This window comes from Puma concolor, chromosome B3 (genome assembly GCF_028749965.1).
Source record: "Puma concolor isolate L17-30 chromosome B3, mPumCon1.1.hap2, whole genome shotgun sequence".
Lineage (NCBI taxonomy): Eukaryota > Metazoa > Chordata > Mammalia > Carnivora > Felidae > Puma > Puma concolor.
In genome coordinates, this window is record NC_141672.1 from 115,709,332 (window position 1) to 115,729,459 (window position 20,128).

The 20,128-nt window shown below is 39.9% G+C and overlaps 1 protein-coding gene across 2 annotated transcripts in view; it reads left to right on the plus strand.

Moving 5' to 3' along the window:
• Positions 1-10: 10 nt before the first annotated feature.
• Positions 11-20,128, plus strand: part of LOC147580318 (transmembrane protein 202-like) — a 68,667-nt gene continuing 48,549 nt past the window's right edge. The window contains exons 1-2 of one of the 2 annotated variants that reach the window (XR_015252797.1): positions 11-1,882; positions 3,059-4,594. The gene's annotated coding sequence lies outside the window, so the exon portion shown is untranslated. Of the gene's footprint in view, positions 1,883-3,058; positions 4,595-20,128 lie in introns of those variants that run through there. The other variant, XR_015252796.1, reaches the window with a different exon arrangement.

The following is a 20,128-nucleotide window of genomic DNA, read 5'->3' on the forward strand; positions in this document are numbered from 1 at the left end:
GCGGCGCCCGCGTGACTATCGGCGTGCCACGTGACCGGCCGACACCCCTCCCCCCCCTCCCCTCTTACGCCGCGACCCCGGAGGACCAGCTCCCTGCCCCTCCTCTCACGGAGCGGTGCGGCGGTGACGAAGACCGCCCCGCGGCCGCGCCTCGGGCGACCTGGACCTAGTAGGCGCGGGCGCCGGGTGGGAGGGTGGCGTGGGCGAGCGGGAAGGGACAGTCTCCCAGCCTGAAGCGCGAACGAGATGGGAGGTGGAGGACGTCCTGGGCCCAGAGAACTTCAGAAGCAGAAACGCTGAAGGATAAAAACCACAGGTCGTGGTGGTGTGAAATGCTGGGGGGCGGAAAGGGGCTGGAATTGGAGAGTCTGACTGGCTCTGCTTGACAGTTATCACGAGATCACAAAAATGTGATGTATTTATGACTGGAAAGAATCTGTACTTTTCAGAGCGAGCTGGAGGCATCCCATTCCCCGCTTCTAGTGTGGGCTCTTGCCCTGATGGTTGATAATCTCTTAGTAATTGCCCCCAAGTCCCCTCCCCCCCAAACATTATATACTTACTGCAAGCATTTAGACATTGCTTAGACTTTGGGTGCAAGATTGGGAATACCCAGAGATAAAGACAGGCCCCTGCAGGGGCTTACATAGCAATCCCAAGAGTCAGCACTTTGTTTTGTGGACAATTGAAAATCATCCCAAAGACTTGGCGTTTTAGCAATCTCACGTTGAATGGTTGCATGGATAAACTAGTTAAGGGGCCCTTTTTTATTGCAAGTGGAAGATAATGACAGCTTGAACAGCTGTACAGCAGCAAGAGGACTGTAGATCCAGGAAATAGTGGGTATCCAGAATCGGAGGGGTAAATACAAGAGCAGCAGGTCGAAGTGTGATTTCAGGACTGAGCATGTGGGAAGGCACTCCTTTATGTGATATTCAACGTGTACCAAGGGAAAGGAGTCATTTACTTAAGTCACAGAATGAAGGAGCTGAACTCTGAATAAAGAGATTGTAAAAATTACTAATGAAAATACAAAGATTTTTCTTGAGAGAATATTTTAAACATATTATCCTCTAAGAAATTCATCAATCAGAAAAGTAATGAACAACCATTAAAAACTTAAAGTCATAATCCATGTAAATGTTTAGAAACCAGATAGAGATAGTAGCAAAAATTAAAATTAAAGTTATTTAACAGTGTGAATTCTTTAAATTAATATATATATACATTGCCATCAATTTTAACAGATGAATAACAAGAATAAGGACATAGATAATCTAGTATATGATATTTGGTTGTTTTTTGCTATTTTTCCTTTTATTAAAGAGAGCTTGTTAAATGAATGAAACATAATTTAATTTCATATCTATAGCTTCTAATAAAATTAGTTTACATTATCAGAAAAAGAATTCACTATCAGACAATGTGTCCAGAATTTTGATTCATACACTCATCATTGTAGAAGCAGAGAGGAGGGAATGACTAAATATTGCCTGGGGAAGTCTTTCACAAAGGAGGTGACTTTCCAGCTGGCTCCTAAAGCAAGAGTTTGCCAACCAGGGAAGGGGGGCATGGGCAAAGCACAGAGGAGTGAAAAAAGATGGCATGTAGGTATACCTGCTTTTTGAAAGTTGTTATTAAGCCACTTTGCTTTTATGAAAAACCTCCATCACATCAGTACCTGTTTTGCCAAAGAAATCTGGAGGATTTTCGTTTTTACAAAAAAAAAAAAAAAAAAAAAGCAAAAAGTGAAAATAGTGTTCAGTGTTTGCTTTGCAGCAAGCCATTATAGAGGCAGTGTGTGCCCAAAGCAGAAAGAGTGGCCGTGTCAAACCCCTTCCCTGGGAACTATGCTCAGCCGCCACACCTTTGAACCGTGTCTGTGAGCATCTGGGCTTTCTCTCCGTTTATTTGGGGCCTCCATTAGCAAGATGTGTCCAAAGGTATCAGAAAAGCCTCAGAGAGATTATTTTTTTGGTCTGGGAATACTCAAATTAAAATTTTCCATATAAATTAAGGGTAATTGCTGCTGCTTTGCTTTGCACTATTTTGATTTATGAAAGGTTTCATAAGAATGCTCTACTTTATTTTTTTTTAGTTTTTTTTAATTAATTTATTTTTGAGAGACAGAGAGAGAGAGAGAGAGGGAGAGAGAGGGAGCGGGGGAGGGGCAGAGAGGGAGAGAGAGAATCTCGAGAACACTCTGCACTGTCAGCACAGAGCCCGACGCAGGGCTCGAACTCACAAACCATGAGATCATGACCTGAGCCAAAACCAAGAGTCGGACACTTAACCGACTGAGCCACCCAGGCGCCCCAGGAATGCTCTACTTTTAGATAGTGGGGAACCTGTATTAAGGATAGGGCTTATGGGGATAGCAAAAGGAGATTTGCCATGATTATCTCACTTTTACCATACTCTCTTCTTGGAATGCCTTTCCCACCTCCCACTCACACTCCACCTACTTGAAGGTCTAAACTTACATTTTTACTATCCTGTAAATCTCTGACTTCTCAGACTTGGGTAAAATCCCATAACCCTTTGAGCTTATCTCCATTAGAGCACTTATGTCATAGTATTGTAATTGCTTGTCCATTTGTCTGTCTTCTCTGCTAGAGTAAAAGCTCCTTAAGCACAGGTTCTGTGTTCACTTCTGTATTCCTAGCCCCAGGCACAGTGTCTAGCACATAGCTCGATAAAGTCTTGTTAAATGAACACCTACAGGACTCTGAATATCTTTTCTACAGTTTCGCATCTACTTACCCTTCAGGCCTTTGCCTAGACCAGACCAGCATGTATGCTGTGACTGGGGTACAAGTGTGCTGAGACAGTGATCCTCTCAATCCTTAGGTGGCCAGGCAGAGCCTGGGGCAGCTAGGCATCCTAGCCAGTCACCTCCAGCTAAGAGCCATCTCCTACATGTGCTATGAGAAACTTTGAGAAGCACTCAGACATCACTGCCTTTTGGGTGCTTCTTTATGGCACTGTCACTTTATCTTCTTTACTTGTTGGTGTCCCCCACAAACCACATGCTGAGTGAGTGGTATCTTTTTCACAGTGGTATCCTAACTGCCTGAGCCAGGATTCTGCATGTGGTAAGTGTTCAACAAATATTTGTTGAAAGAATGAATAAATGAGGAAGCATTTGTATTAACTTTTTAAAGATAGTCAGAATTTCAATGTGTAGACAAAAAGCAGTCCATGGAGAAGGGCTACAAATTTGAGGAGAACTTCATCTAATTTGTTTGATTCAGGATCCAGAAGGTCCTAGAACAGTGTCTGGCTCACAGACACTTAATGAATATTTTTGAATGAAGAGAATGAACCTAGGCAGAGATCTCTAAAGAATCTGGAGTGCTATGGGGGTGTGAGCAGTTCTGTTTGTCTAGACTCAATAGTGCATGAAGAGAAATACTGATAAAAATGTTAGTTTCCCCTTTACCATAGGCGCTATTTGATTAAGGCTCCTGCCTACTTTAAGCTTACATCTAGGTCAGATAAACTCATGGGAAAATATCAGAAATCCTATCCAGGTTGGGTCAGCAGCCTCTGATGTTGGGATTTTTAGACCAAAAAAGGGCAAATTTATATAGTTAGGATCGTTATGTGGTGTTTAAGGCCTTTTCAATAGGGACCCCTTTTGCTTAAACTGCATCCTGCTCCAGGCAACCTGATGGCTTCTCTGGCCTAGGATTATCTTGGCTCCAGTCTGATCTCTTAGGCCTTTATGCCTAGAGCCTCAGTGGTTATAAATGCTCATGCTGGCCATAACCACAGACATAATCTGAAACCCCCTTTAGGGAGGTGGGGCACCAATGAAACCTTAAACTAGTTATGTAAGTCCTTTAGAGAAAATCATTCAGACCCTTTGCCCACTGGAATTCCCCAGTTGGCCCTAAAATTTATCACTCATTTCCTTGCCTTCTTCCCATTCTCCTCCTGCCTGGGTCTATTCTCCTTCCTTGACTACTAGGCTATAGACTCCAAGAAACCTAGAGCACAAACCCCTTCAACTTTCCTGTTCTTTGGCCATCTATTAACGTTTGACTTCAGGAAACATTACTGGCATATTACTGTGAATCAGATTTCCAAAATGTCCAATATCACCGATGCTATGGGTAGACCTCTTTGTGGTAAGAGGACAGTTAAAATGTCTTACTTATGTTGGGAGTGCCTTTTGGATCTTTCTCTTGGATTTTTTTTCCTTCCTGGGATTGATTATCCTTCTTTGAATTTTTCTGCCACAGAAAATGCCCTGGGGCTTCCTCCCACTTGGGAGAGAACTGGAGAGAGGAGTCAGGAGGTGTCCAGAAGAAGGGAGGAGTGGAAGATGATGCAGGATGTAGGCTAGGCAGAAGGAATCCTGTGGCCCCAAGGTAGTAATGCCTAGCTCACCTGTGTAGAGTATTCATTCAAGATCTGGGTCAAGGCCCTGGCTACAGTGTTCCTTGGCCTGGAGTATCCTCAGCATGTCTCTTCCATAGGGACTTGGGTTATAACCACATTAGGCAGTTGGCCAAAATTCAATGGTTTGAATATTCTGCTCCTGGCCTCATACTATCATGAATAAAGATCAAGCATTCATGAAATTCCAGAGAAAGATTCAACTCTTAACAAAGATCTTAGGGAGAGACACTACATTACTGAACTCAAATCGATATATGCTGTTTGGGAAAAAAAAAACAATATATAGTTTTCAAACATACAAACCTATGCATGGTTAGATACATACTATAGTGTATGTTTGAAATCTGATATACAAACAGTATATATTTACTGTTCGGAATGTATGTTTGAAAACTATTTAATCCTCTTTTGTAAATGTTTGCTTGAATTAAAACAACAGAACAACCTCCTTGGCACCCCCAAAAGGGATACAGAGATCTAGGGGAGAATTCTGGGAGGCATAAATGTTTAGAGCTAGATATGATCTTCGAAATTATCTAAGTTACTTCTCATTTAAGATAAAAGAACTGAGAACCAGCGAGGTAAAGTTGAAGTGCTATTCCTCAAGAACAAGAATAGGATGTTGTTCATAGTGAAACTTCCAGCACTTAGCACAGTGAATGTACATTGTAAGTGCTCAGTAAATTTTTGTCAAATGACAAAATCCATTCCTTGATACACATAATACAGTGCTTTTCATGCAGTAGGCACACCAATAAATTTTTATATTGCAGTTACCCAACCAGCTGCAAATATAGCCAGAGAGTGGTAAGGCTGGAACCAGACCACAGATGTGTGGCCTTCCTAACTGGGACTCTCTCTACCCCACTGGATTGTGCCTCTGGAAATGCCTGCAGTCATCTAGTCTCCTGGGAATTGAATGCGGTTTAGTCATGGAGTCCACTAAGCCTACGTCTTATTCTTAGCCCACTGCCTTATTCTAGAAAGGAACGATCATTGAATTTGAATGTGCATGGCAACTTTCAATTAACTTTAGAGCTAGAAAGAAGCAACGATGCAAGTAATAAAGTCACTGTGTTTGGCCAATTTTTCTCTCCCTTGACAGCTGACTTCCTAAAGTTTGCTTAGGAAAACAATAAAATACATTAATCTTCCTTGAGTCCACATTAGGCAGATAGTGGGAGGAGGCCAGTGGAAGGATAAAGAATTGTTCAAATTCAACAAGTGAACACACAAGTAATTATGAGGTAATTAGAGCTCTATCCATGCAGTCAAAGGTCAAATAAACAGTGATCCTTCCAATTACTATAAGTGATAATACGTAATATAAGAATGCTTCAAAAATTAAAATGATTCTTCATGTTCTACGTGCAAAAGGTTAAACACTTACTATTCGTATCAGAGTTCTATTAGTTGTGAGGAAGAAAACTCCAACTAGCTCAACAGCGGGGAGTTAATCATCTTCACAAGCATCTAGACATAAGAAGGTAGCTATAGCCAAGGTCAAATAGGCTGTAATATCTATTAGGAATCAAGGTTACCCTGTGGTCTCTCAGGACCCATCCAGACTCTCATCTCCACCCCTGCATCTGTTTCATTCTCCTTATCTCCCTAATTTATTCCCTCAGTATTCCAGTTTTCAGTTCTCCAGAGACAGGATATGATTAGTCCCGCTAGGAAGAGATGTCATTCTTGATCATAACAGCTGTGGCTATTGGTAAGACATGGCAGTCATCTAACCCACAGATGATCAAAACTCCCATCTTTGAACAGATGCTAGTGAAGGAATAGATTCACTTAGAAGGGACTCTATGGGGAGGTAATGACTGTCATTACTTTATTATAAAAGCAATATATATTTATTTTTTAAAATTCAAAAAGCACAATATTGTATGTAGAAGGATGACTCTCAGTTCACAAACTCAGCTACACAGGAATTACAGTTTTCTTTTCCAGAATACCTCATGACCCAACCACCTGATCTGCTGGGTTCACCATCATCCTCCCCGATGTTTATACCCTTCCCAGGGCTTATTTCATGCTTTTGAGCTCTTTTAAGTGCTAAGGGACCACATAAAAGCCAGAAAGATAGGGGCACCTGGGTGGCTCAGTCGGTTAAGCGTCCAACTTCGGCTCAGCTCATGATCTCACAGTTCGTGAGTTCAAGCCCCACATCAGGCTCTGTGCCAACAGCTGAGAGCCTGGAGCCTGCTTCTAATCCTGTGTCGCCCTCTCTCTGCCCCACCCCCACTTGTGCGTGCACTCTCTCTCAAAAATAAATAATAAACATTAAAAAAAAATTTTTTTAAGCCAGAAAGATAAAGACTACTGGCACTTTAGTACAAATTTATAAATATATATGTGCAATTTAAAAAATATATACACATGTTTATATTTTTTCTGGTTTTAATATTTTATGGTCAAAGAACATGTCCTGTAAGAATTCTACTTTTTCCTTCTCATCACAAGAAAAAAAATGTAACTATGCTGATGGATGTTAACCAGACTATTGTGATGATCATTTTGCAATAATACAAATATCAAATCATGAAGTTGTACACCTAAACTAATGTTGTATGTCAGTTATACCTCAAAAAATGAAAAAAAAAAGAATTCCACTTTTTGGAACTTAGTAATATTTGGTTTTTGACAGTTTTTCTCAATGTCCTATAGACATTTTCTTTTAAGTTTTAAGTTTATTTATTTATTTTGAGAGGGGTGGGGAGAGGGAGAGAGATAATCCCAAACAGACTCCAGGCTGACAGCACAGAGCCCAATGTGGGGCTCAGACTCACAAACTGTGAGATCATGACCTGAGCTGAAACCATATATATGACAAAGTATGTATGGTTATTTCTGTATAAGACCATTTCCTATGCGCATACATCCATAATCTCTAACAACAAAAAATGACACCGTGATATAACTATTGCCATGCTCTCATCTTTCAGTTAACAATGTATTATGACAAGTGAAATAAGTCAGAGAAAGGCAAATACCATATGATTTCACTCATACGTGGAACTTAAGAAACAAAACAAATGAGCAAAGAGAAAAAAAGAGAGGCAAACCAAGAAACAGACTTCTTAACCATAGAGAACAAACTGATGGTTACTGGAGGTGAGGTGGGGAGGGGGGGATTGGGTTATATAGGTGATGGGGATTAAGGAGTGCACTTGTGATGAGCACCGGCTGTTGTATGGGAGTGCTGAATCACTATATGGTACACCTGAAACTAATATTTGCACTGTATGTTAACTGGAACTTAAATAAAATATTTTTAAAAACCAATATATTATGTAAAAGCTAATATTCTAGGGGGGTCCCCCAGTTTTATAGAGACATAGTTACATACAGCACTCTATAAGTTTAGGTTGTATGGCATAATGACATATATATCATGCAATGATTACCACAATAAGTTTAGTTAATGTCCATCATCTCATATAGATACATATATATTTTTTTCCCTTGCCATGAGAACTCTTAGGATCTACTCCCTTAATGACTTTCATATATATCATACAGCAGTATTAACTTTAGTCAACATATTGTACATTGCAACCCTAGGATTTATTTCTTATAACTGGAAGTTTGTGCCTTTGGCCACCTTCATCCAATTTCCCCTCCCTCTACTCCCTGTAATATTCTGTTTTTAAAAGCGAAATAATAATAATAATAATAATAATAATAATAATAATAATAATATAATAATAATGGTAGCTAACATGCACTAACATACTTATCATGTGCTGGACACCATTCTAAGGGCTCTACCTATGTTAATTTATTTAAGCCTCACGATAACTTTATATTTGATATATGTAGATGCTCTTATTATTCTCAGTTTATAGATAAGGACATTTGAATTGAATGGTTAAAGTTCCATAATTGTGAAGCTTCCATAATTCATTAGTCAGTTCCCATTAATGCACATTTAGGTTGCTTCCAAATTTTCTCACTTATAAGCAATACTACAATGACCATCATTGAGGATATTGGTTGCCAAGCTAACATCTATTTTCATCCTATCCCACCATTAATACCTTGTTTTCACTTGGAAGTTTCATCCTTCAGTTCTGTACCTTGGATGAGATTGACCACAGTCCTAGGCCTTTCCTGGCTTAAGCCATATAATTCCCTCTCACTCTGTAAATACTTGGAAACATGGAATAAATATTGACATTCTCGCCAGTAATGTGTGAAAATGCTCATTTAATCAATCTTTTTCAATATTAGTATTATCCTTTCATTGCTACTGTTAATATCTTAAACTTAATTGTAAATATATGTATAATGAAATTGGTAAGATCTAGCAAGACAGAAACAGCATACATGGCATACATGTCATTATAGAAAAAGAAAAAGATGAAAGAAAACTGGATCATTCTGGCAAATAAGAGGGAAAGAGGAGGAAACAAGAATATGTATTTAACAGAAAATACAAAGAATGAGGATAGGACTAAGCCGAATCAATCTAAACTATCATCACATATGTAAATAGGTTAAATTCCGCTAATCAGAGACAAAGACTCAGATTGTGCAAAGAACCATCTAAATGTTGTTGATAGAAGACATTTATTTTTTTAAGTTTTTGTTTTTTTTTCTGAGAGAAAAGTGAGAGGGGCACAAAGAGGGAGAGAGAATCTGAAGCAGACTCTGCACTGTCAGCACAGAGCCCAACATGGGACTTGAACTCACAAACCATGAGATCATGACCTGAGCTGAAGTCAGACACTTAACCGACTGAGCCACCCAAGCACCCCAATTAGAGACATTTAAAATGGTACCAAAATGTCAAGCTATGACAAAGTAGGCAAAAATATATAATGAGAAAAAGACAGTCTCCTCAATAAATGGTGCTGGGAAATCTGGACAGCTATGTGGGAAAGAATGAAACTGGACCACTTCCTAATACCATACACAAAAATAAGCTCAAAAGGGATGAAAGACCTAGATGTGAGAACTGAAACCATAAAAATCCTAGAAGAAAACCTAGGCAGTAATCTATTTGATGTCAGCCATTGCAACTTCTTACTAGACATGTCTCCAAAAGTAAGGGAAACAAAAGCAAAAATAAACTATTGGGACAACATCAAAATAAAAAGCTTCTGTACAGTGAAGGAAACCATCAACAAAACAAAAAGACAATCTACTGAATAGGAGAAGATATTTGCAAATGATATATCTGATAAGGAATTTATATTCAAAATGTATAAAGAAATTATACAACTCAACACTAAAAAACAATGTGATTTAAAAATGGGCAGAGGACTTGAATAGCGATCTTTCCAAAGAAGATATACAGATTTCCAACAGACACATGAAAAGATGCTCAACATCACTAATCAGCAGGGAAATGCAAAATCAAAACCACAATGAGATATCACCTTACACCTGTAAAATGGCTAAAATAAAAAAAGATAAATAACAAGTGTTTGCAAGGATGTGGAGAAAAGGGAACCCTTGTGCTCTGTTAGTGGGAATATAAATCAGCACAGCCACTGTGGAAAACAGTATAGAGCTTCCTCAAAAAATTTTAAACAGAAATACTATGTGATCCAATAATTCCATTACTGGGTATTTACTCAAAGAAAATGAAAGCTCTAATTTGAGAATATATGTGCACCCCTATATTTATCGCAGCATTATTTACAATAGCCAGAATAGGGAAGCAACCTAAGTGTCTTTTGACAGATAAATCAATGAAGAAGATATCACACACACACACACACACACACACACACACACACACACACCTTTATACATTTTATTTAAATATCACTAAGACCGGGGCGCCTGGGTGGTTAAACGTCCAACTCCTAGTGTCAGCCCAGGTCATGATCTCACAGTTCGTCAGTTCAAGCCCCACATTGGGCTCTGCACTGTCAGCGTAGAGTCTGCTTTGGATTATCTCTCTCCCTCTCCCTCTGTCTCTTCCCCCTCAAAATGCATAAATAAACTTAAAAAAAATTTAAAATGTCTATAGAACATTGAGAAAACTCAAAAAACCTCAAATATTACTAAGTTCCAAAAAGTGGGACTTTTTTTTTTCATTTTTTGAGGTATAATTGACATCTAACACTAGTTTTAGGTGCACAACTTAATGATTTGATATTTGTATTATTGCAAAATGGTCCTTACAATAGTCCAGTTAACATCCATCAGCATACATAGTTACATTTTTTCCCTTGTGATGAGAAGGAAGAAGTAGAATTTATAGGACATGTTCTTTGACCATAATATATTAAAACTGGAGGGGCGCCTGGGTGGCGCAGTGGGTTAAGCGTCCGACTTCAGCCAGGTCACGATGTCGCGGTCCGTGAGTTCGAGCCCTGCGTCGGGCTCTGGGCTGATGGCTCGGAGCCTGGAGCCTGTTTCCGATTCTGTGTCTCCCTCTCTCTCTGCCCCTCCCCCGTTCATGCTCTGTCTCTCTCTGTCCCCAAAATAAATAAACGTTGAAAAAAAAATAAAAAAAAATATATTAAAACTGGAAAAAAATCTAAACGTGTTTATATTTTTAAAATTCTGAATAATTCTTGGGTCAACTATAAAAACAAATACTCCTAGAAGTATATCAGAAGAATAACAGATGTCTTTTATTTCTTTTTGTTGTCTCATTGTTGAGGCTAAGACTTCTAGTACTATGTTAAATAGTAATGGTGAGAATGGACATCCCTGTCTTGTTCCTGACCTTAGGGGAAAAGCTCTCAGTCTTTCCGCATTGAGGATGATATTAGCTGTGGATCTTTCATATATGGATTTGATGATCTTGAGTTATGTTCCATCTCTACTTACTTTGTTAAGGGTTTTTATCAAGAATGGGTGCTGTATTTTGTCATATGCTTTTTCTCCATCTATTGAGAGGATCATATGTTTCTTACTCTTTTACTAATGTGGTGTATTATGTTGACTGATTTGCAAATATTGAGCCACCCCTGCAGCACAGGAATAAATCCCACCTCATCATGATGAATAATTTCTTTTAATGTACTGTTTAACTCGATTTGCTAGTATCTTGAGAATGTTTGCATCCATGTTCATTGGGGATATTGGCCTATAAATTCTTCTTTTTGGTGGGGTCTTTGTCTGGTTTTGGAATCAAGGTAATGCTGGCCTTGTAGAAAGAATTTGGGAGTTTTCCTTCCATTTCAATTTTTTGGAACAATTTGAGTAAAATAGGTATTTACTCTTTTTTCAATGTCTGGTAGAAATTCCCTGGGAAGCCATCTGTCCCTGGGCTTTTGTTTGCTGGGAGATTTTTTTATTACTGATTCAGTATCTTTGCTGTTTATAGGTCTGTTCAAATTTTCTGTTTCTTCCTGTTTCAGTTTTGGTAGTTTGTATGTTTCTAGGAATTAGTCTATTCTTACAGATTGCCCCTGTTTGTTAGCATAGAAGTGAAACATTCACTGTTCACAGATGACATGACATTTCTACTCTGTGTAGAAAACCTGGAAGACTCCACAAAAAACATTAGTTGCTAGAACTAATATATGAATTCAGCAAAGTCACAGGATATAAAATCAATGTACAGAAATCTGTTACATTTTTATTCCCCAGTAATGAAGCAGCAGAAAAAGAAATCAAGGAATCAATCCCATTTACAATTGCACCCAAAACAATAAGATACCTAGGAATAAACCTAATCAAAGAGGTAAAAGATCTGTACTCTGAAAACTATAGAACACTTGTGAAAGAAATTGAAGACCACACAAAAAAATGGGAAAACTTTCCATACTCATGGATTGGAAGAACAAACATTGTTAAAATGTCTATACTACCCAAAGCAATCTACACATTTAGTGTAATCCCTATCAAAATACCACTGGCATTTTTCACAGAGCTAGAACAAACAATCCTCAAATTTGTATGGAACCACAAAAGACTCCAAATAGCCAAAACAATCCTAAAACAGAAAAGCAAAGCTGGAGGCATCATGATTCTGCACTTCAAGCTATATTACAAAGCTGTAGTAATCAAGACGTATGGTACTGGCACAAAAAGAGACACATTGATCAATGGAACAGAACAGAAAACCCAGAAATGGACACACAACCACACAGTCAAGTAATCTTTGACAAAGCAGGAAAGAATATCCAATGGAAAAAATGGTGTTGGGAAAACTGTACAGCGACATGCAAAATAATGAAACTGGGCCACTTTCTTACACCATAAGCAAAAATTAATTCAAAATGGATGAAAGACCTCAATGTGAGATAGGAAACCATCAAAATCCTAGAGAACACAGGCAACTTTAACCTTGGCCATAGCAACTTCTTACTAGACACTGTCTCAGAAGGCAAGGGAAACAGAAGCAAACATGAACTATTGGGACCTCATCAAGATAAAAAGCTTCTGCACAGCAAAGGAAACAACCAACAAAACTAAAAGGAAGCCTATGGAATGGGAGAAGATATTTGCAAATGACATATCTGATAAATGGTTAGTATCCAAAATCTGTAAAAAACTTATCAAACTCAACACCCAAAAAACAAATAATCCAATTCAGAAATGGGCAGAAGACATGAATAGATGTTTTTCCAAAGAAGACATCCAGATGGCTAACAGACACATTAAAAGATTCTCAGTATTCTCAGTATCACTCATCATGAGGGAAACACAAATCAAAACCACCACCTCACACCTGTCAGAATGGCTAAAATTAACAACACAGGAAACAACAAATGTTGGTGTGGTTGAGGAGAAAGAGGAACCCTCTTACCCTGTTCATGGGAACACAAACTGGCGCAGCCACTCTGGAAAATAGTGTGGAGGTTCCTCAAAAAGTTAAAAATATAACTATCTTACAACCCAGCAATTACACTACTAGGTATTTACCCAAAGGATACAAAAATACAGATTTGAAAGGGTACATACATGCACCCCAACATTTATTGCAGCATTATCAATAATAGCCAAACTATGGAAGAGCCCAACTGTCCATCAACTGATGAATGGATGAAGTAGATGTGGTATATATACATAATGGAACACTACTCAGCCATCAAAAAGAATGAAATCTTGCCATTTGCAGTGATGTGGATGGAGCTACAGTGTGTTATGCTAAGCAAAATAAGTCAGAGAAAGACAAATACCATATGATTTCACCCAATGTGGAATTGAAGAAACAAAACAACTGAACATATGAGAAGAGGGAAAAATAGAGGGAACCAAATCATGAGAGACTCTTAACTATAGAGAACAAATTGAGGGTTCATGGAGGGAGGTGAGTGGGGGATGAGCTAAATGGGTGATGTGTATTAAGGAGGGGATTTGTTGTGATGGGCACTGAGTGTTATATGTAAATGACGAATCACTAAATTCTACTCCTGAAACCAGTATTGCACTATATGTTAACTAACTAGAACTTAAATAAAAATCTGCAAAAAAGAACAATGTATCTTATACAAACATTTAATCACTCTAATGCAAACTTAGATAAACATTAGGAAATGTATTATGGCAACATATATGGTAAATAGACTAAGGGAGAAAGACCATGTTCTAGAGGTTAAGAAAGTATTTGATACGGCCATTCTAAACATTAAATCTTGGCAAAACAGAAATAGAATGAAACTAACACAAAAATGAATATACATGTGAAACAAAAAGGAATACAGGCAGTTCCATTAAAGTCAAGAGTAAAATAAGGATGCCTACTACACTTCATAAACATTGTTTTGGAGGGTCCAATCAATCCAATAAGGCAAGTTTTGTAAAGGAAGAGACAGAATTCTTATTATTTGGAGTCGATATGATGTTTACTTAGAAAACCCAAGAGGATTATCCAAAGGAATTATTGGAATTAAAGTAATTCAGTCAAGTGGTCCTATAAAATACATAGACAAAAATAACTTATTTCTATGTCAGCAGTAACAAATTAGAAGATGAAATGGAAAAATGTGATTCACAAAAACAGTGGGTTAACATATGTAAAGCACCTAGTACTGTTCCTAGCAGATAAGAGGTTATATCAACAAGCTATAAAACTAATATTTATTTCATAGATTCCTAGAGGTGAAATTACTAAGACAAATGATAACATTTTTAAGATTCTTGATTTTATATTTTAACTTTTTATTAAAGTATAGTATACATATAGAATGGTAATCAACGCCCAGATCAAGAAATAGAACATTTCCAGCACCCCAAAGTCCCCTTAGTGTCCCCTCCTAGTCCCCAGTCATCTTCCTCCCAAGGGTATTTCTGACTTCTGACAACACAGATTTTGCCTGTTTTGTACTTCATATAAATGGAATCATACATATTCAGTCTTTTGTATCTGGCTTCTTTTGCTCAACATTGTGTTGATGAGATTCATCCATATTGCTTCTGTGCTTGTAGATTATTTATATTGCTACATAGTATTTCATTGTATGAATGTACCATGATTTTTCCATTCTTCTCTCTTTTTAATTTTTTTTTTTTTTTTCAACGTTTATTTATTTTTTGGACAGAGAGAGACAGAGCATGAACGGGGGAGGGGCAGAGAGAGAGGGAGACACAGAATCGGAAACAGGCTCCAGGCTCTGAGCCATCAGCCCAGAGCCCGACGCGGGGCTCGAACTCACGGACCGCGAGATCGTGACCTGGCTGAAATCGGCCGCTTAACCGACTGCGCCACCCAGGCGCCCCTCTTTTTAATTTTTTTAATGTTTTTATTTATTCTTGAGACAGAGAGAAACAGAGCATGAGCAGGGGAGGGGCAGAGAGAGGGGAGACACAGAATCTGAAGCGGGCTCCAGGCTCTGAGCTGTCAGCACAGAGCCGGACATGGGGCTCGAACTCACAGAGTGTGAGATCATGACCTGAGCTGAAGTCGGACGCTTAACCGACTGAGCCACCCAGGCGCCCCTCCCTTCTTCTCTTGATGGGCAATTGGGTAGTTGCCAATTTGGGGCTATTATGACAAGTGCTGCTATGAGCATTGTAATACATATCTTTTGGTGGACATGTGGACACTTTTTTCTGTTGCATGCCTACCTAAAATGAGAAGGACATGTATCTATTCGGCTCCAGCAGATACCGCCAAGCAGTTTTTCAGTGAACATACTAATTTACGCTCCCAACAGAAGTGTATGAGGGTTCCAGTTGTTCTACATAGTTGCCAACACTTTTCCATTTGAGTCATTCTGGTGGATGTGTAGTGATATCGCATTACAGTCTGAATTTGCATTTCCCTCATGACTAATGAATCTGAGCACTTTTTTATGTTATATATGTATATGTTTTTATTCTGGCAAAACATCAGTTAAGGACTTTGATCATTTTTCTATTAGGTTGCCTCTCTCATTTATTTGTAAGAATTCTTCATTATATTCTTGCTATGAGTTTTTTTTAGATACACATATTGAAAATATCTTACCCCACTCTATGGATTGCCTTTTTACACTCTAAGTGGTATCTTTTGGTGAATAGAAGTCCTGTTTATTTTTTTTTTTATTTTTAATGTTTTTAGTTATTTTTGAGACAGAGGGAGACAGAGCATGAGCAGGGGAGGGGCAGAGAGAGAGGGAGACACAGAATCTGAAGCAGACTGCAGGCTCTGAGCCGTCAGCACAGAGTCCAATGCGGGGCTCGAACTCACAGACTGTGAGATCATGACCTGAGCTGAAGTCGGATGCTTAACCGACTGAGCCACCCAGGTGCCCCAGAAGTGTTGTTTAAAAACAATTCTTGGGGGCGCCTGGGTGGCGCAGTTGGTTGAGCGTCCGATTTCAGCCAGGTCACGATCTCGCGGTCCGGGAGTTTGAGCCCCGCGTCAGGCTCTGGGCTGATGGCTCAGAGCCTGGAGCCTGTTTCCGATTCTGTGTCTCCCTCTCTCTCTGCCCCTCCCCCGTTCATGCTCTGTCTCTCTCTGTCCCAAAAATAAATAAACGTTGAAAAAAAAATTTAAAAAAAAATAAAAACAATTCTTGGCCTACTGTAAGGTCACAAACATGTTACTCTATTTTCTTTTAACCAAACTGCTTTTTTTTTTTTTGCAAGGCCATGAAATTATTTTAAGTTCTTTTTCTTCATGATTGAATATACACAGATAATGGAAATGATGCATTATTGTGCTGTAAAGATGGGTGGACTATATATAAATTCACTTGTTGAATTTTCTTTAATAGTCCTCCAGAGCAACTTGAAGAGAAGCAGGGGATGCTTTCACAAGAACACTTTTGTGGAAGGACCTAGCATGCTTTAAGCACCAGTGTGCCAGGCTAGCAATGGCATATACTTCGTCTCTCACATTTTGCTTAATTCTTCTGTAGAAAATCCTCTCGTGAAATATCATGTATTGTATTAGTCAAACATGCACATATCCAGGGGAAGGAACGCCCTTCTTCTGCTACCATGATAGGGCGTTGCTCTCAAGCATGTGACGATGCCTTGTGCTTTACCATTGTGACTTGCGGCATGATCTGTATGAAGTTCCTTTTACCCAATATTTCTAGTATTTTTTTTAATGTTTATTTTTATTTTTGAGAGAGAGAGAGAGAGAGAGAGCGAGAGAGCAAGCACACAAGCAGGGGAGGGGCAGAGAGAGACACACAGAATCCGAAGCAGACTCCAGGCCCTGAGCTGTCAGTGCAGAGCCTGACGAGGGACTCGAACTCACAAACTGAGATCATGACCTGAGCGGAAATCGGATGCTTACCTGACTTAGCCACCCAGGTGCCCCGGCCCCCCCCCCCCCCAGTATTTCTAGGGTTAAATGAAAAGGAGAGTTCTGTGTGTTTTCAGCATCATTTTTCAGTTCCTGGATGTTATGATATGTTTTGTCATCCAAATTTTGTCTCCTTTACTAATGATTTCCATAAGCCATTTTTTCCCAGAGTATGTCTTTTGCTAGCAGCTTCCCAGCAGCTTTTTCTTCTTCTCAGTATCCCATGGTGGGGGCCTGGCTTTTCATTCCCCCCCTGGAGGACTTCTGCGAGGTCAGCATGGGGCCCAGGAGCAGGGCCTGCCTCTGCCAGTGCCTCCGCTGGTTCACTGGCTGCTGTGGTGGAATGTTACAGTATACATCGTCCACGTGTTTTTCCAAAACTGCATTCACATCAATCCAATTGTTTTCTCAGAGACTGAGTCCTTAACCAGCTTGCGCCAGTTCCACAGTGAAGGGCATCAGTGCAAGAGCAGAGCTCCAGGCTTCTGCAGGGAGGGACTGGGAGCCTAAATAGCCCCCATAATCTGGTTTCTGCAGCAACTCCACATTGTGTTGGGTTGGTGTTGGAGACTCAAGATCCACTGGCTTGAGCTATGCTCCTCCTGGACTCTGCAGGCTCTGGGGCAGTGGCTGCCAAATAGGCAGGGGACCCCAAATTGCTTTTTATTTTATTTTATTTTATTTCATTTATTTTATTTTTTCCAAATTGCTTTTTAAAGTGGGGGAAGTGGCAATATACCCAGTCACCAGTGATGCATGAATAATGTTTTGTCATATGCATCCGGGCCCTAGCAAGTTCCCAGCAGGCCAAGAACATCCTGCCTTTTGTCCAGTACTGCCCAACCTGTTCCTTCAACAGCTGGAGGGTTGCATCATTTGCCAATCAGACACTGTCCACAAAATGACTCTTGATCTCGGGGTCATGAGTTTGAGCCCCACATTGGGTGTAGAGATTACTAAAAAATAAAATAAACTTAAAAAAAAAAAACAGGGGCGCCTGGGTGGCTCAGTCGGTTGAGTGTCCAACTTTGGCTCAGGTCATCATCTTGTGGTTCATGAGTTGGAGCCCCACATCGGGCTCGCTGCTGTCAGCCTGTCAGCTTGTCAGCACAGAGCCCGCTTCAGATCCTCTGTCTTCCTCTCTCTGCCCTTCCCCTACTCACACTCTCTTTCCCTCAAAAAATGAATAAAACATTTAAAAAATGCTTTATAAAAAAATAAATAATAATAGTATTTACTGAGCACGTATGAAGGCACTGTGCTAAGAGCTTTATGCATATCATCTCATTTAATCCTCACAAAAATTCTAATGAGGCAGGAATGAATATTAACCCAGTTTTAGAGATTAAGAAACTGATGTTCAGTGAGGTTAAGGAAACTGCCCCAAGTAACCTAACCATGAGTATTGGAACTACTTAAGTAAGTGCTAGAATGGGGACGGAAAGGTAGGCCTGTGTATTCAATGCCTATGTCTAGCTCCCTAGGCATGAGTGTGCATCTAACAGTCATGCTGTACAGCCAGTTTGCTGCAAATGGAAAAGTCTTTCCTATAATCACTCCAGTGGCACTAGCGTATTACAGCAATTGAGACTTCACAATATAATTGCATAGCATGGCCTAAAGGACTCTTTGTGATCTAGCTCTTGCTGATATCTGCACCCTTCAACCCTCACCTTTGAGTCTGTACCTAGTAGAACCACATTGCTTCTAATGTCCCAAGAACCTCATGCTGTCCATGGTTTCCTGCCTTGAGACATATCATTCTCTTTGCCTCAGTGCCCTATCACCTCTATCACCTGGAATATTCCTTAGCTGGAAATCCAATTAATACATCACCTCTTCCAATAAATCTTTCCTAATTTTCCCCTGAAAATGTTAACCATTCTGTCCTCTGTACCAACCTCTGTCCTTTATTTAAAAATATATTGTTCATTTATTCATTTAACATTAAAAACTATTCTTTCCAGGCGCTAGGCTAAGTTCTGGTAGACAGAGAGTCAAATAACACTTTTGGAGAGGGAGGGCTTCATGCTAAAGCATGGACATAAACAAGCTAACTGCCAGTTGTTCCCACCAGCTAACAAAGTATAGGTTTCGACAGGCTTGGGCGAGCGAGGAGAGGGTATGCTGGGAGAAACGGGTGATAGGGCATTCTAATTCAGCCCAAATTTAGGAATCGGAGTTTATCTGTTCATGGAAAACAAGAGCTGGCAATACAGCTGGTCATTTATTTGAATAAATGTCCATGATGTGGAACAGGATGGTGTCTGTTCAGCATCTTGGACTGCTTTTGAGCCCTTGTGGGGAGAGGAGTTAGGAGCAACACTGAGAGAATTATTTGAAAAGAAGACTTTGAGCTACTCTGGGCACAAGCTGTGCTGGCTGTGGAAACAGGGAAAGGCCATTCTCGCTTTCACATAGAACCCAACACTGCTGCAGTATTGAGAATGATAGCTTTCAGCACGCAGGCTGGTAGCCCCCTGCCCTGGGGATGCTGGCATTTTCACAGTGGGCCCTGTCAGCACTGGCAGTGGCAGGACCGTAGCACCCTTGAATGGCTTCATGAGAAGGCATTGAAAGAAGGTACTCGAGCAACAAAGGAAGAAAAGGTGGGGGGGGTGGGTGGGAAGGGGAATACTGCATGATGATCTATGGCTGACAGACTGGTTTGTGAGCCTATTGAGACACACCCAGGGCCTTCCACTTAGTGTTGGGGCAAGACCATGAATGCCAGGCTACTTGTAATCTTGAATTCTAACCACAAGCTATGGAGTCCCGAAGACACCTGAGTTAACTTTTTTATTGGCTATTAGGGAACTGTGTCTTATTCATCTTTATATCCCAGGACCTAAGACAAAGCCTGACACACAGCAACTGCTGACAAAATATTTGTGGATTTATTTAATGAAGGAGTTGAAAGGGTCAGAGAAGGGAGAGGTGGGAGCATCACATATGCATGCACTTGATTAAAATGTGATGATTTGTTCCTGATCTGATTAGACCCAGAATATCAAACGGACATGGAATCTGTGCCATGGGTTCTGGCCTGTTTTGATGCTGCCA